The sequence below is a fragment of the Pteropus alecto genome, unplaced genomic scaffold, assembly GCF_000325575.1.
Source record: "Pteropus alecto unplaced genomic scaffold, ASM32557v1 scaffold166, whole genome shotgun sequence".
Classification (NCBI taxonomy): domain Eukaryota; kingdom Metazoa; phylum Chordata; class Mammalia; order Chiroptera; family Pteropodidae; genus Pteropus; species Pteropus alecto.
In genome coordinates, this window is record NW_006439757.1 from 8,106,064 (window position 1) to 8,122,478 (window position 16,415).

A 16,415-nucleotide genomic window follows, 5' to 3' on the forward strand; every position below is an offset into this window, starting at 1 on the left:
CTGTAAATGGTGGTTTTGATAGGGAAGATCTCCCATTTACTATATTTCCTTTCTCTCCCTCTCTTGGAGCACATGGCATTCTTGCTATACCATAAGGGGACAAAGGAAGTCACCAATATGATGCTTCTACTACCTCTTTGGAAAAGTAAAGGAGGAGCTCAGGTGAGTCCTGAAGAAAGTCTTGGCTATGGTCTCTATGGAGTGGGAAATAAAGTCAGATGAGGTTGGAGGTAGGAGAAAGTTAAAGTTGCGGAAAGGTATTTTGTCTTTTTTTGTCTTTTAATCATCTGGCTTTTCTCTTGGACCAAGTGCCATACAAAACTAAACTGATATACTTATGATTCATCTTGTCACATGTTTTCTAACATGTGACAAGATGAATCATAAGGGGCAAGTGCTGGTGGGATGGCTCCACTTCTGGCTCATCAAGTGGCAACATGGAATTGAACCAAGGGCATGAAGGAAGGGACAATAGCTAGACTTTTATGCTACAGCATTTTTAATAGCTAGGGTTTTATGCAGAAAACAGTTTAGATTCAATAGGGAAAAAAGCTTACTCCAAAAAGGTATATACGGTTGTTACTGTTTTACATAAAATAAAACAGCGTATTTCACAGCATCTCATCAACTCTGAGCTGCATCCAGTGGTCTGGTATAGACAGGGTCTGGGATAGATCTTTAAAGAAATAACCAAGTGAGCAAATATTTTTGGTGATCTGAATATTAAATTCCAGAACCACCCAATTCTGCTCTACACTTTCCCAGAATAGACCCAAAAGAACCCCTAAGCGTAATTTCCAACCACACAATAAAAAAACCTAAAGACACAAAAATAGAGGCAAATATAGAAATCATTTCTGGTACATTTACTTTCTATTTCCATTAGCCATACTTTTAGATTATTTTAACCTAGGGATGTGATTTTTGTTTTTTGTTCTTTGTTTTTAAACCTGTTTTAGCTTCTGTGATAAATTATCCTTTAGCCTCACATAGTGAAAGATCTCTAACTTAGTTTAGGGGCCTCTAAAAATCACTGAGCATTTTTTGCCAATTACTAAGGACAATTGTAGTATGTTAGACTCTTTGGTATGTTTATCCCATTGCATTATCATTGATTCATCAGGGTGGTATGATTTATCCCATTGAAGAGGTAAAGTAACTAAGGATCATAAAAATGAAGAAATGTCATACAGCTAGTTACTAAAGTTGGAATTATGTTCTCTCTCCTACTAAATTTTCTAAGATAAAGGATCTCCATCTTAGGAATGTTAAACTTGGATTAGTAACTGTAATTTATTTTATTTTATTTAAGATATGAGATCATAAATTAGTGTATATTATTTTCCCCAGTTGTACTAATTTATTTATTAGATATAAAGGTATATGATAAATATTTGGTGAATTAAATTGAGTTGAATTTCCATACTATAATAAGGTATTTAAGTAAAGAGAAGATAAGAATTTCCATACTTTAGATTTTTTAAAAATACTGTTTTTATTTGGAAAATAATTTATCAATGTAATTGTTATTGCATAAGCTTAATAAAATAAGCAATTATTATTTGTTATTCTAACCTTGTATTTTATGTAAATTCTAAATTTGCCAACTTCCAAAAATTCAGTAGGTGCTTATAATTTACTATTCTACTGTTTCATATGAATTATAGATTTGCAGACATCCAAAATTCAAGGAAGAGATATTGCAAAGTAAGCAATATTTTATCAATGTTTTAATTGAGAGACATATGTTTGCATTTCGTGGTTCTTTAAGGTTCAGCTTATTTAGCCATATTTCTTGAACCATTACTAATGTCAAATATACAAATATCATTGACAGTTTTATCAGAACATATAAAATGAAACAATCCTTCTGTGTGAGTATAAAAGTTGATGGTGATTTTTTAACTAATGAAATAAATTAAAATGATGGTCATCTAACATATTTTACTGAAGGAATTCACTTATTAACCCATAAAGCCCCCAAAAAGTCTCTCTTATGCTGTCCCTTGCTACCTTCTATTGCTTGATTGCATAATCTTAAACTATAAACCATTTAATGTTTTCTATTTCTCCATTTAATATATTTCTTTCATCTACATAATCTAATGTGACATATTCAAAAATATAGAATTGTTTTTCCAGCAATAAAAATGCTTTCCATGCAATTGATCTATTACTTGAGCTACAGAAAAATTTGTATTTCACAATTCTATTTACATAGGTCTTCATATAAATCTAAGATATACTGTTTTCTAATTTATTTAAAATCCCTAGATAAACCAAAGATATTAGTTTTATGAGGTTTTTAGAGGCGATAAATTGCAAAGCTTTAGTCCATTATATTTGTTGTTACATAAAAAGTGATTTTCAGCCTGTTCAAAGCAATGTATTCTAAGAGACTCTTTTATTTATCTTATTATGTACATTGCCATAATGGAGCTAAAGATTTTTTAAAAATTGCATATTCAGATATGAGATTATATTTTCCAACCCAATCATACAAAATAGAAATAACAGGCATATTATGCTGTCAAAAATAGCATTTACCCTTTTAAACACACCTTGGTGCTATTTCATTTGCTAAATTCCCAATGACATAAAAGCACAAACTTAAGAAAGAATATTATAATTTAAGAGTTTTTGTGCATTAAAAAGAATACATAGTTATCAAGAATAAAACCCCTGGGCAACTAAAGGGAAGTGTAACTATTATAGATTTCTCAAAGGCAAATGCTAAATGAGTTCTTTTCAATATACCTGCCACAATTCTGTAGTGCAATTCTAACATCTGTCTTGGTGTATGAAAATCATTTCTAATATGAAAGATAATTACGATTATATATTCCTCACCACCACTCTAGAAAGGTGCAGGATAAGAGAGGATACAATTGGATCAAGGTAAAGACTGAACTATGAAAAAATAAATAAATCTTGCCATCCTGGTTCTATGAGTTATAGAAAATATTTGTATGGAAATGAGTTATTTAATTATTTCAAGGAAATGATGAGTTAGGTTAATAAAAATCACTGAAAAGAAAGAAAAGGCAATTGAAAACAAATGATATGCCTTCTGGAAATACAATCTTCCAAAATGATGTTGTGCTGGCTCATTTTAAATCTTGGGATTTATAATATTATTAAAGGCTAAACATCATTAGCCTTAAAGGATAAACAAAAAATACCTTTTCTAACCATGCTTCTGCTTTTCAAGTGTTGGTTCAGTTTGACACACCAGGGCACACTTTTATTTCCTGTATCTAAATTTTATAAACACTAGCTGAAAATATACATTTGCCCTGGAGGTATATCATGAATCTTATAAAACAATTATCATTAGAAAAACACACTGTACTATAATTTTTCCAAACTAAACTTTTGTTCCAAAATATGAAGCCGTTTCCTGATAAGTATATAAATGGCCAACAGTAACCTCAGATCCTTCATTAAGACAATACATTTCATTTTTAGTCATGAAAACCACAACATGTTTTACTACTGTAAATGCCAACCAGCTATTAGGAGTGAGTCATTCAATATTAATTATGTATTGTAGATTATCTCACCCTTTCATCTACCTATATTACAGATTAAAAAACCAAATGTTCAGATTAGCAACCACATAGCTAAAAATTGACAGAGTTGATATTCAAGCCCAGAAAACTTTGTACTCTGTGTTTTTAATCATTAAACCACACTGAACTTCAGTTTAAGGAATTAATATATGTTAAGTGCAAATACTAATTATGAATGTCAATTATCATCAAGAACTCACAAATAATCTGTTAATGATTTGCTATCATGAATGTGTACAAAAATCATTCAACATAATTTTGGGAAGATAGCTTGAGAGGAGGAAAGAATATCTGTGAAGTAAATGAAAGAAAATATTATAATAATAATTACAAAATAGAATGTAAGCCTAGAAACAGAGTCAGATGATGATCTAATAAAACTAATACATGTGATTACAGAATGTTGCCTAAAGATCTCATTAAACATAGAAATTTTTATCATACTTTTTATGAACAATAGCTAGTTGAAAATACAATTTAAAAAGTACTTATTTATGATTGCATCAAAACGTAAAATATATAGAAATAAACAAAATATGTTCAGATCTTGCATTTTAAAAATCACAAATCTTTACTAAGAAAAATAAATAATTTGAAAACTAAAGAGTTTTATGATGTTTTTAAATGGGAGGAATATATATCATAAATATGTGAAATTTTCCAAAATAAATATAAATATTTAATAAAAATCCAGAATATTTTATTTTCAAATTAGACATAGGTCAAATTTATAATTTTCAACCTTGATATATATTACTTCTATAATTTAAAAGGAAAAAAGATTACCATTAGTATAGTCATCAGTTTGTAATTTGCCTCATAACAGAAGGCAACCTTATAGTGAAAAAAAATGTCTCAGTCTGCTTCTGCCACCAGAGGTCAAACCATTGGGACGTCACAAATCACTTTGTAAAAGCTTCTCATCTTTTGAAAAGAGATGACCATTAGATCAATTTAGACTACATATTAATATGCTTTGGAAGTTAGAAGGGCTAGTAGAATTAATAAATTGTTACTTTTTTCCTTAATCTCTGAAGTAGAAAACTGAACCCCAGAGAAAACAAATGAATTTTCGATGGTGAAAGTTAGTAGCAAGGCCATGACAGGGACCTATACCAAGTACCCTTTTGCAGTGCATGATGAGATGTTCCAAACTTGAGGTATTTTGAGTGAATTTATAACACCTCTGAAAATCACTCAGTAACAAAGTAGACCAAAAGTATTTTAATATTGTGTAGTACAGAATAATTACTAGAGACCCACAAAGTAGCCAATACAAAAGAAGGGAGAGAATCAGTGATACATTGGAAGAATTCGTGTCTATTTAACTTGGAAAACAACAAGAGTATTATAGAAAATAGAAAAAAATGCTTAAAGTTCAGAAGACATATAAGTGTAATTGCCACACTATTTTAAAATAATCTTTTAATTAAATGTTTAATAATGTCTAGTTTATTAAAACTCATGGAATTATACTAAAAAAATTCTAATTGATGTATATTAAGGGCTACTATGTGCCATGTAAAGCAGATAACAATCATGAGAAGGTAAAGACTAAACATCACCGTTTTTTAAAAGGTTCTTTAGGCTAAGACTGAATAAGTTCTCACTGAGTAGCCTTAGGCTTGAGTCTACTTAATGAGAAATTATCAGAGTCAAGATCTAAATTTCAGTTTCACTACAAAACCTGAACTTTTGTCACTGACCACATGGTGTTAGAAGGTTTGGTATAATGGACTATGTTCTACATACCAAAGTTGTAGAATAGTATTGGAGTCCCTTTCCCAGGCCACCAGGTTTCCAATCCAAAATTTTTCTCTTTTGGCTCCCAACAATGTAGAATTATCTGTACCACTGCAAAGTGGAAAAGATTCTCTCTGCAGATTTAGCATTTGAAATATGACCAAAGTTGGATTTGTGTAGAGAATCAGCAAAGCACAGTCAAATGCCTGCATTTGTCATCATCAACAGTGCTTTAATTCAGTCTCCTCAAAATATAACAGAAAGTTTGAAACCAGTACTCCTGGAAGTATAAATAAAAGGTCTTACTTTGGTGCATCATTCAATCCAATCCAATCTAATTAACCCAATCTAATCAATCCAATCCAATCATGCCTATCTACGAAGTACTTTTTTTTTCAATTTCTATAAATTTATATATTTATCAAAACATCTTCCATGTTGATAACAACCTTGCTGAAACAAAATCAGTTCTATTTCTTGTAAAGGTGTCTCTCATTTTCCCAGGTAAGTATTTTATAAGCTACTGTAACAAGATCAATTACTCGAGGCATATTAAGAAGCAATCATGCATAAAACTTTTCTCAGTATCAAGTTCAAAGCAGGACAAAATGTGAATCATTAATGTGAATGTTAAGACAAATTAAATAGAAAGCCACAGTTGTTAATTATGCTGGAAAAACAAATGAGTTTGTCAAATTTAAATACAATTATTCAAAAAGAAATTCTGTCAATAGTGTTTGTTTCTAAAGTTATGTCAGGAATGTGTGTATGTGTGTGTTTGTGTATGCATACATGTTTAAAAAGCAATAAAAATTAAGAGCATAATGCTTTTTAATTTTGTTATGTTTTCTATCATGGATGCCTATGGATGCAACTGATAATCATTATGAACATAAAAGAAACAAATGTGTCTCTGCTTATCAGCAAGACATATTGCTGCAGTTCTTTAGAAGAAATAATAAATAAAATACTGTTATTTGGGGAACTGATGTTCACTATATTAATCTTTATTCTATAAATGAATCTCTAACTGAATGCAAATTATGAATTTTCTTTTTAAAGACCCCTAATTTTTATACTTACTCATTGGTACTTATGTTGCATATCATATTTTTTCCATTTTGAGGTGTTAAGAACTTTACTCCAAATAACAAATTGCCATAATTCCCTAGTATAGAACATAGATTTAAAGAGAGAGAGAGCAGGGGAAACGCACAAATTTTCCATCACTCTACTTGGAAACCAGGTTTACCTAGCCGATGCCTCACAACGGAGTTTCAATTAAATTAAACTATTAAGAGAGTCACTTAAGGTTTCACAGTGTTGATGTATGTGGTAAATCAAGATCTCTAATCAAAATCTTTAAGACAAAGATATACAGAACTTTTAGATATACTTTTAACACTCTCTTAAGCATTTAGGGTTCCTTCCTGACAAAAATTTTCATCTTACACACAGGTACCTTGACTTCTCGTGATAAATGGAATGGACAGCAACATATGCTAAATAAGTTTATATATTGCCTAAGTGAATGAATTCATAACCTTTAACTTTCACAATGAAACATCTTTATTTTCAGCATAGCTGATATCTATAGTATAGAGGTGGTTTTTTTCAGTCAGGAATGAAAAATTCCTGCCTTTCAGATATTCATTAAAACCTCACTTACAAGTTGTCTGCCATAAAACTCCTATCTTAAGCCTGCTGGAGAGAGTTGACATTCAAGATAATTGTCTCAAGAATAAGCTGCCAACTATTTACTTCTTCAAGGTTCGTCAGGCTTTTTCCTTGTGTTTCCAAATAATCAGAAAGCTGCCATAATCAATTTGTTTCCTCATGTCATTGCATTTAAGTTTTGTTCAAGGTGTTTAACAAAAGCTGATAAAAAAAAAATCATCTGTGAAAGATCTTTCCCATATTTTACAAAGTTTCTATTTAGAATACATGTCAGTATGTCGTTAGAATGTATAACCATCCTCATAAGACATGAGAGAGAAAAATGCTTCTCTTGATGTGCTATCCTTTCTTTTACACAAGGTGAGTCTAACAAACTCGGAGCTATATACTCAGCTATAGCTTTCCCCAATACATCTGTTGTTTTGTTTTGTTTTGTTTTGATATAACCATCTCCTGTCCAGTCCTGTCCCTGGCTCATAATATTCATCATGTATCAGTGGTTTTTGGCTGCTAGTCTGTATTTTTCTTGTCAGTCACCACAAATGCCTTTTAGTTTAGATATTTAACAACATTAAAAATATATTGTAAGATATGTTAAAAGTCTCACTGATCTTCATCATACTCTTGAAAATTACTAATAAATATTTTTTTTCTAAATTATTATTCCCTGTCACTTAGGAAAATATTGTTATTTTTCATCCTTTTATGTCAACTTCCATAAGAATATGTTATCTCTATTACTCTCATTCACATAGCCTATGTATACTTGTATAAATATTCTTAAATAGCTCAATAAATTTTTAAAATTTCAGAGCAAGCGTCATTTTATCTTCCTCTGAAAATGTCTAAGTTACTTATGGTCACATCATAAGTAGATAGATGCCTATTAATAAGTGAGCATCAACAAATGAAATGTCTAGACTACCACTTCATAGTTATCTTTCTGACCAAATGTCTCTCTTTTAGAAAAGTAAGACAAAGATTTGTAAATGAATGAAAGAAAGCTTTGTTGCTATAAAATGTCCATCATTATAAAACAAACTGCTTTTTAATAAAGCAGACAATTACTCCTGAATTTCAACTCTGGACCTTACGTGGGTAAAAGCTATTCTAAAATGAATTAGCATGTCTTTGAACATCTCAAGAGCTCCTAAGTTTATTCCCTTAAAAATTCACTTTTAGAAAACTAGAGCTGCAGTGACAGCATAAAATGAAAATAAATACAAATGACCTATTTGTCTTACTATAAAAAATGCCAATGATAAAAAAAAAATAGGGGTGACATAAAAATGTTAGAGATAAGAAACTCTTGGAAAATAAGTTGAGGATGCTTCAAAAGTTGAAAGATCTCAATACGTATATCATTTATACTGTCTCCTCCACCCCAATCTCTTAATTTTCATATTTCCATTCATTGCATTTCCCCACTTATTCAGAAGACTGAATAAGTACTCACTGAGTAGTCAGTCTTAGGCTTGAGTCTACTCAATGAGAAATTATTAGACATATTGCATCATCTTTGATTTTTTTCACTCTTACCTCCAATATCTATTATTCAGTAATTGGTAGGAGAGAATTTCATTGAAATGTCTCTTGTGACTGCCTCCCACTGCATAAAGCATAAGCTAACCAGCCTGGAATTAAGACCTTTCATATTTTAGACCAATCTTATCTACTTAGCTTTGTTTTCACTATTCATTTCGTAAAATTCTCTTTCCAGTACCTTTAAAGCTGGAATACATCATACATCTTAAGTAAATTCTAAAATCAAGTCTGTTGTTCTTACTTTATTCTATCGGTAATACCAGTCCTTTAGTATCCAAGTTTTACCTATATTTCATTTCTCAATTTTAATTATACTGATTCTCTTAATAACTGCATTTCATTCATTCATTCATTCATTCATTCATTATTGCACTATTTTCTATACACCTTTTTGAATATGTATGTGGCATACAAAAAGTAGACTTCAAATGTTGTGGGAGGTCAGAGAGCTATAATATAGTCTGCATTTTTCTTATCGACTTTAATTCTACATTTAATTTTTATATAATTGATTTTTCTCCACAGTGAGACTATAGCAATTTGGAGGCTGTGATATTTTGAACTTTCCTTTTATTTCCCACAGTTCTTAGCACAAATATTCATTTGATTGAATCCCTTAAATTTAAAAAAAAAAAAAACCTTGAAAATAATATAATGCTGATTTCATCTCTACTGAGCTTCTGGGAAGAGAAAGCCTATAGAATAACTAGCTTTATAAGCCAGAAGATAAAGTTATTTCGAGGCTGAAATTACTCATTGTCTAAAATATCAGAAAACTAGCTTCTGTTGAAAGGTATTACCTCGTGAAGCATAATTCTTTCTAAGGGACTATCAATAACGGACTGTAAAAATATAGCTGTGATTTTTTTTTAATGTGCTCATTAAAACATTTGTTTAGATTAATTCCAGCCAGATGAAATTTGTGTAGCACCCAGGGAATTTCTCATTCCAAGTGCAGAAGGTCCACTTTGATCATCCTTTACGTCCTTAGAGAAAACTGTACTAATTCTCCATTAGGGACTGGACTCCATTATTCAACTGGGACCAGAGCTGAACAGATGTTTTGCTAAACACTTAACTTCCTCCTCTCTATGGTCTCAGAAAAAGCAAAGCCAATGTTGATTGAAGCTCATGACCTATTACAGAATATAAAACAGTAGCTGGGTTTGAAAAATTTCACGTTGGATAAATGAATACTTGTTCTCTCAGTCCCCACAAGATAGGATCAGTTTTGTTCTAAAAGATTTCTCAAAACAAGGGATTTTCAAAGTTCTATCTGTAATAGTCCAGTGCTTAAAAATTCTCACAGCATGGAAAGCTATACTGATAATAGTTCAGGATTATTATACTTCAGTTTTTTTAAACTACAAAATAAAGAATTGGTCCCCTCTTTATAAGATCTCTTCATATAAATGAAAAATAATATTCAGATATTTCACTCCTGCTTTCTTCTTCAAATGGAATTATTCTACTTCCTTTGAATTTTTATCAGAGACAATATTACTGAGAATTTTTAATCACAATTTTTATTTCTCTCCTGCATTTCCTCCATATATTCTAGATTCTTCATTAGCTGAACAGACCACAAGTACTCAGGGTAATCAAGAGGATAGTGACTAACACCAAGAATATATTCGTTCCTGGCTCTTAAAATTTTTTCTTGCATTTTACTAACCTAATTTCTAATAATGTCTCCATGATTCCTAACTTGGATTTCTTAGACATATAAAGACTGGCATAGTAATAGAGAAATAAGAGACTTCTGTGAAATGTTAATAGAATATGTATATTCACCACTGATAAAACTGCTCCAGAAATTTGGTTTTCAAAACCAAATTTCTCTGCCATTTTTCATGTAGAGGGCTGGACACATTGTAAATATTCAACAAATGTTTCCTAGTAATAAAAAATTGTAAAGTCATTTTAATGTTGTTATTCAATGATTGATACATACATAGATAAATCTTTAATAAAAATAAGAGAACTGATCATTTTTATTAAATGCAATATTTAGGGAGAAACTCCACAGTTTCCATGGAGAAAAATGATAATATAAAGGAATAAAGTTTGGAAAAAAAATTGAATTATGTGCCATAGTTTAAATTTAAAATGAAAGTTTTTTGTTGATCTTCTACATAATCTTTGTTTTTTTCTTCATGAGATATATTAATATTTGTCCTTACAAATCTTCCCTCCTTTCTTGTATGTGATTTCCTACCAATTTCAAGATCTTCTTCAACTGATTTATGCTCTCCAAATTACTATATAGGTTTCTAAATCTGCTGTAATCTTTAAGTGTGCTCTTCATGTTACAATAAATACTCAGCACTAATTAAGTTGTTCAAAAATACTATGATAACAAAATACCTCTGTAAAGAACACTTGGAATGGCTACTGTGCCACTGATTACATATCTTTAGGTACATCTTTTTGTCTAGTTGCTCCCCCATCCATTTGTTATGGGGGATATAGCACATTTCTTTGTTTAGAGGAAATAATCTGCCTGAATGAAAAGAGAGAGAAGAGAAGAGAAGAGAAGAGAAGAGAAGAGAAGAGAAGAGAAGAGAAGAGAAGAGAAGAGAAGAGAAGAGAAGAGAAGAGAAGTAGAGAAAAGGAAAGAAAGAAAGAAAAAAAGAAGGAAGGAAGGAAGGAAGGAAGGAAGGAAGGAAGGAAGGAAGGAAGGAAGGGAAGGCACCCTGTATCTTGGGAGGCGTATCAAAGGAAATTGGGCAAAACATTCAAAAGTAGCCGAGAGTGTGAGACACAATCTTATAACTGGGAGATGCATCCACACACTCATGTGTATTCTTTATATTTGGTTTAATTTTGTACTCTTCTGTTTCTTTCATTGAGGAGGTGGGGGAGAGACAGAGGAGGGAGGGAGGGAGAGGGAGAGAGGGGGAGGGAGAGGGAGAGAGGGAGGGAGGGAGGGAAGAAAATACCGGAAGAGTTGCAAATGTCAAAATAAATGACTTGAACCATTTTCTCAATCTATTGGATCTGTCACAGAAAACTAATTAGAGGCAAAGGGACTGTTATCTCAGCATCAGAAGGCAACTTATAAAAGAGGGTAAAATATTTCCTTTATATTGTGTTTTAAAAACTGAAACAGTAAAAGTTTTCAACTTTGAGATACTCAGAGGGGTTATAAATTTGAAGGTTCGGGAAACATTCAATTTAATGTTTCTCCACACAGTAGCCTTTGTTTGTTTGCTTTATGCCATGTGTAATAAATGAGCATTAAACAGATTCTACTACATCGAAGTCATGTAGTACACATCTTGAGATGAATATTATAATCCTTGAATGTAAAATCCAAGTATTAGTAACAAGATAAAATCAATGTTTCTTAAAGATGGTCAGTATTCAGTTACCTTCATGAGGAGACATAAGGCAGTTACTACAGAAATGAAGGACATTATATTTGTTCACTGAAATGAAGGACATTATAATTACCAATATATTCGCACAGGCCAATCAGTATTACTGACAGTACTGCCCCTTTAAACTAACTCATCAACTGATAAAGTTCTTATCACAAGTCATTAAAATATTGGCTAACAGATACAAGGAAACAGAGCTCAACTAAAAATGAAATGCTTTTCATCATTCATTAAAATTGAATAAAATTTAGGTAAAAGGAAGCTTGAAAAAAATAAAATCAATTAAGCCTTCCATTAAAGCAAAATTCTATTCTAATTTCACATGAAAAAAGTGGTTCTCTGCAATAGAGAGTTTTCTCTATCTAGGATAAAATAAATGAACTTACAAAATACAGCAGTGTCTTGTTTAATCACAGCAGGAAACTGAGTCTCTCAGAATTCTCCTCGGGTTACTGCCTGAAAAAGAAAATTAAAATAAACAAACTTAAAGGCTGAAGGTTAAAAAATTAACTATAAAGAAACTAAGTTTGTGTAATAAAAAAGAACCCCACAAATATGCCAATATTCAATTTCTATACAGCCAAAATATCTAAATACTTCAGAATATTATGAATGAGTCAAATGAAGTTTTATTTTCTAATAAAAATGTTCAAAATGGTCTCTTCGAGTATAAGATAGAAAAGGTTGTTTATGGCCTCGATGTGCTGCTGAACAAATGAACAACTAAGACAGTCAGCAACAGCCCCAAAGACAGAAAGCAAACTGAAAATCAAACCAGAATATCTGGCCCCAGTTTGATAAAGTTGTTTCACAATGGTATGGTCTGAAATTGACAGAATGTCTTAAACATAATGAAGGTGAATAAAAAGATGACACACTTGAAGGATAAACAAAGGAACATTGTGTGAAGATAAACAAGAGTTTCATCTTTGGATGCATGAAGCAGCACATCAAGAGGAAACATTCACAAGCCACATGCTTCACTGCCTCTTAATATCCCCATATATAAAATAGCACCAACTATTGCACTCCTTATTTGTTTTAGGATTCACTCCAATAAGAGGCAAACATGAGTACAATATTGAATCTCCTATGTCTGGTTGACAGAACTAAGAAAGCCAATGTTCATACAGTGAGCTCGCAACTCTTAGAATCTCTCCACGTTCTTTTTCACGTGATAAAAGATCACAGATGGTATTTTAACAAACTGTACTGATAGATAATATTATTAAGCATTTTTCAAAGAATGTATAGAGTAACACAGTTGTAGATAAAATGACATTTTCGTATTAGAGTTGGATCTATTTATAGAATCAATGTGCCTGGAGCTAAAGCAGAGGTTGTATAATAGTTATTTAAAATAAGATTGCCTATAGAATAAGCTGATTTATAAAAGTCATCTGCTGCTACTGGGAACAGACTGTAACAATATTTGGTAGAAAAATTAAATTCAAACTATATACAAGAAATTGAAAAATCAGATAAATCAGTTAAAGAAATAATAATAATGACAACAAAACTGTTTCCACAAGAGAATACAGTGTATAGGCCTATGAAAATTTCCATTAATTTTAAAATTATTATCAATGGAATTTTTCAATTAGATAATTTTATTTCTATTTCGACTAATTAACGTTTTAATAAATTGTGCATTTTCAAATACCCAAAATAAGTACAGTATTAGCAATCAAATATCCATCAATGATTGCAAATGATTTCTTTTACAAATTAAAGAATGAGATCCTTCGTTGGCTTAGAATAGTTCAACTACTGTCATCCAGTTTTAATTATGACTACCTTCATATTTGCTTAAATTAAAATTAATAACTTGAAATTTTTTCATGTTTTGAAGGATCTCATTTTTAAAGATTACATAACTTAAATGGAATTTAGATATTAAAATGTGTGTTCCAAATACAAAATATTGTGAAATATCAACGGATCTATTTGCATAATAAAAAGAAATTAACAGAAAACCTAACAAATCATGCCGAAGTTATATTGTCATGAAGTGCATGACAGAGATTAGTATTACACATTCTACTGTTTCATTTTAGGTTCTCCAGCTGTTCTTTTGAAAGCTTAATAAACCAAATATTTTCCCTCCTCACATGTCCCTGTCCAATACTTACTTTCTTTTATATAATATGGTATGACAGACAATAAAGGAAAGAAGGGAGGGAGGGAAAGGAGAGAAGGAAGGAGGGAGAGAGGATGGAAGGAAAAAAGGAAAGAACAAAGCTTACATAAAGATGTATGTATCTGGAGAAAGCAAACTGGTTATCACTGGTATTCTTAGATATTTGGGCATTTGGTGAGGTGAGTGTCAAAATTATCTTAGTATGAGTGAGGAGAACCCTGAGAAAGAACTAAGTGAATGGAAAATTGTATAGATAAGCATATCCTAGAAATTTTTCAAGCAGAAGTTGAGGGGGAATGTCAAGATTTAGTCAACAGGTGGTACATAATGATCAGACCTGAGACTTCTCTTTGAACAACACTCCCATGACTATGGCAAATTCTTTTAGAAAAAAAGAGGATATAAATTAAAGGTAAAATTATTATTTGACTAAGAATTATGGACAGATTTGGCTACTCAGATTGAGCATAGGGCATCTAACATCAAACATTTTTATATATTTATTAATAATTGTTTAATCTTAAAATAAATGATTTGGATATTTATTATAACAAATTTCCAGTAAGTGAGATAAATTGTTATAATAGGATAAGGTCAATATACATTATTCCATTTGGATTTTCAAAAGATGAACAATTTAATAAACTAAAGATCTGATCATCAAAAAATAGTGTATGATAATCTGTGCTTTTAAACAAGTAGCTGGGCTTCAAACTGATATAGACATCTATCTTTCTATCTATCTATTTCTATTTTATCCACCTGCCTATTTATCTAATCTATCTATCATTACATGTATGTACATATATATGCACATATGTTCAGAAAATAGAAAATATCTCATTGGTATTCAGGTATCGCCTATACTTAATATATTATTATTGTAGTTCACAACGTTTTTTGTTTACTGCTTTATAAAGGTGCTGCTAAGTTCCCTATTTAAGTCTAGAAGATGCTTTCATTATGACACAAATCATTGTTATTAATTAATCATTAATTACCTAAAAGTAAATATTAACATAGGCTTAAATTAGAGATTACTATATAATGATCCATATATTATAATGAAATAATTGCTATTTTTCACTGTGGAGATTTGGTCAGTACAAAAATTAAATGCTGTGTTAAAATTTTCTGTTTCCTTCGCATCTAGGCTATATGTCATATCATTTCATATTATGTTATGTTTTATTATTTTACAAAAATGTATCACAGCAGAGAAAAAAAACTTAAAGGATCCATTTCTATAGAAGTAAAGTTATAAAACAAACACCATACACAAAAGAACTAGGCTCAGATATTTTTACAAATGTAGTCAGTTAAATCTGCAAAGACCTAATAATATCAATACTATTTAAGTTGTTCTTGAGAATACACAAAAAAAATTTCTAAATTATTTTTATGAAGTGAATATAATAGGTACTAAAGCTTAATAGAATTATATTACATAAGAAAACTACAGACCAATCTATGTGTCTATTCATGAAAAAATATTAAGTAAAATATTAGCAAGTAGAATCCAACTACACGTTTAAAAGCTTAACACATCATAATAAAGTGAGATTTACTCCAGAAAACAAGGATAGTTCAATAACAGAAAGTTCATTTTTAAAATTTATCATATAAATAGGTTTATGAAGAAAAATGTAAAAAAAATTGTAAAAAAACGTTATAGTCTTCTGAAGTGCTAAAAATGTTTTTGTCATTCAACATCCACTTTTAAGAAGAATATTATAAATAGGAATTGATAAATACATACTTATCATGTAAAATACATACATCTCATCCAAAAGTCATTGTAACTCCCACTCTGTACTGAAGGCTCAGAATGACAAGCTCATGAGACACAACAAGCTTTAATCAAGACCAACTTTAAATTAAGAAAATTCATAGACTGGTAAAAGAGTACGAACTTTCAGTTATAAGAGGAACAAGATCTTAACACTGTATACTGTATAACTGAAAATTGCTAAGAGAGTAGAACTTAAATGTTCTCACACACACACACACACAAAAGAGGTAAATATGTGAGGTGTGAAGGATGTCTTAACTTGATGGGAGGTATCCTTTCACAATGTATATGTATATCTAATAATTATGTTTTATACTTTAAAAGGATATAAAAAAAGGACATAAAATAGGCAACACAGCATTCACATTAAGAGTCCTGTAAATCCTGGGCGCAGCTTCTGATATGCACAATCACCCCTGGGATGCACATGTTTCTGAGAAATGAGTCTAGGTAGGTGTAGATGGGAATAAAGAGGGAGGGACCCTCTCAGCTCAGGGAAGCCAGTAGCTTTGATGGCTCTTCAGTTTTCATACTTTGCTCTCATTCTTTTGTGCTGCTGTACA

The 16,415-nt window shown here is 30.9% G+C and overlaps 1 protein-coding gene across 23 annotated transcripts in view; it reads right to left on the reverse strand.

Annotated features, from left to right (window-relative positions):
• Window positions 1-16,415, reverse strand: part of MARCH1 (membrane associated ring-CH-type finger 1) — a 574,299-nt gene that overhangs the window by 389,031 nt on the left and 168,853 nt on the right. For all 23 annotated transcript variants that reach the window (XM_025050350.1, XM_025050351.1, XM_025050341.1 and 20 more), the window contains one exon: window positions 12,307-12,376. The gene's annotated coding sequence lies outside the window, so the exon portion shown is untranslated. The remainder of the gene's footprint in view (window positions 1-12,306; window positions 12,377-16,415) is intronic.